This window comes from Larimichthys crocea, chromosome XIII (genome assembly GCF_000972845.2).
Source record: "Larimichthys crocea isolate SSNF chromosome XIII, L_crocea_2.0, whole genome shotgun sequence".
Taxonomy (NCBI): Eukaryota; Metazoa; Chordata; class Actinopteri; family Sciaenidae; genus Larimichthys; species Larimichthys crocea.
The window spans coordinates 18,336,062-18,338,357 of record NC_040023.1 but is presented as its reverse complement, the minus strand read 5'-3'; the positions used below and the strand labels follow the sequence as shown (position 1 = coordinate 18,338,357).

Here is a 2,296-nt window from a genome sequence, read left to right as displayed (position 1 = left end):
GATGGTAATATAGCCCATGTGTGTAGGAGAAGAAAGCCTTCAATGGGGACATCTGTTCAATGCGGCTTACAGTTACAGCCGCGCGTTAAGAACAACCTGTGCACACCATATGAACTAGAACCGACCCTCTAGATGCTGAACGCAACAGGCAACAAAAGCCTTTTTTTTTTTTTTTTTTGGAGAGGTAGAATAAATTAGACAGATTTTTGAAGTGGATTAAATATCTCTTGTACCTCTGTGGCCTTAGCAGCAAGACGTTTCCTGTCGAGCAGTTATCACACTGACCTCTGACATCAGTCTTGCTGGTATGATCACTTGGTAATTTGTCACCAGAGGCCAACATGTCCCCTGTAGCTGTAGCCCATACCTTGCTCTCCAAATGCGTAAAAACACTATCGCGCACGATATGAATGGCTACCCCCTTTAGGAGGAAGAAGAAAAGGGGAAAAGCAGTTTGATCACAGATGGTTAATTGCTTTTATGCTGAAATATAAACTTGAATTATGTGTATAAATAATATGTGCGTCTTATACATATACATGTTAGGAGTTTATACAGAGAAAATGGGGCTCGGTGAAGAAGTTATTCCTAATTGAATTGCTAGTGTAACATTTATCTGGCATGGTCCACAGTCACACCGGCAGCAGGAGATGTTGTGTGTTACTCTGCTGAGAGCAAACGTCGAGGGTCAATCAATGCACTGCGGAGCGGAGAAACACGGTATGTAGGTTTTATTCTCCTCGTTACTTTGTCACATTTTATTCGCCTTTAAACACGGTTACATAATGTTCACAGCTTGCTATGATTTTCTTTTTCGACAAGGCTGTATGATTGGTTAGTTTGACGGAAATAAAATAATGAATGAGCAGAAAACAGATCGATACAAGTTCTTTCTTATCTCCAGCGTCAATAAGCCAAGTGAATGTGTGTGTGTGTGTGTTTGTGTGTGTGTGTGTGTGTGTTTGTTTTTCCCCCCGATTATCTAAAATCTGTTTTCATATAAATATATGGCTTGTCGTGATTTCTCATTTCCCCCTGAAATAATGAAATCGAGACTTCACGCGTTAGTTTGTGAAGAAGCGTGCACGTTTAAAGAATAACTCAGAAATAAAGAGACAGATATGTTGAATAACACATTTAATAAATGTCATAAAAATGATTAAATTGTCCCTAAATATTGGAAACTAAATATCACACGTGCTGTATAATAATTAAGATAAGAGCATGTACAATGCTGAATCTGTTTGAGGTTTTTTTTTTTTCTTTTGAACTGTGCAGCATCATGAATAATTTTGGCTTTCTTTTTTCTTTTTCTTTTTTTTTTTTGCCCCTTCATTTTTTATACCTGAAGGTAAAGCAGTGTAAATTAATCCAAAAAGCTGTTGTCCAATCCTAGAAACACAAGAATTAATCAGATAGTCCATCTATCACGCTGCGTAATAAAGGAAGCGACATGGGTTAGGCAGATGATGTGATGAATAATCCCTGGTCGTTTTAATTAACTTTTCCCTGTCCTGTAATGACCAAGCTGGTCAACAGACCCGGTCAATAAGCATGTTAATATCAAACAAATAAAACTGCGGATGATTAAAAACCTCCTGCGTTATTAAATTTGAAATTCAAATGAAATTTATGCTTCCAGTGCACACTGCATGCTAATAGCGCCCACAGAGAGACCCAGGGTTCAACACGCGTTTTGCTTTCAACTTCTTATTATGTAACAGCAGCTTCCTCTATAGATTTAACAAAATGTCAGAGTGATGAACCTATTCAATATAACCATCTTATCTTTTTATTTTCAGCCTGACACAGTGCAGTGCAGTCACTTACTTGAATAAATAATCTCAGTTAACCTGCGACACCAACAGTCTCTATATTGCCAATAACCTATTTAACTTCTTTTTTTTTTTATTCTGTAATTTTAAGGCTGTAAATATTCCAAAGTCAACTACATCGACCTCTCATCATCTTGTTCATCATCTGTTGTTTTTAAGAGCATAATAAAAATGAATAATCCTCCACCGGAATGCACCATCTAAGCAGTTTTAATCAAAACTGTTAAGATAATTGAACACAATTACAGTAATGTGAAAGTTTCAGACGGTGTAATACATGTCCACGATGTGAACAATGCAGCCTTTGTGTGTTGTGTAATAGTTTGTGTATATTAACTCTTAAGAAGCTAAAAAAAAAAAAAACATGCAAAAATGCCGCGGGGTAATTTATGCCAGAGCCAGAATTCAAAGTTTCTAATATGAGGAAGATGCAAAAGAAAAGAAAAAACACGGGAAGGCTT

General features: G+C 36.9%; 1 protein-coding gene across 1 annotated transcript in view; it reads left to right on the top strand.

Annotated features, from left to right (window-relative positions):
- The first annotated feature begins 232 nt into the window (after window positions 1–232).
- sp8b (sp8 transcription factor b) overlaps window positions 233–2,296 on the top strand; it is a 5,917-nt gene continuing 3,853 nt past the window's right edge. Inside the window, exon 1 of the mRNA XM_019255126.2 lies at window positions 233–720. The gene's annotated coding sequence lies outside the window, so the exon portion shown is untranslated. The remainder of the gene's footprint in view (window positions 721–2,296) is intronic.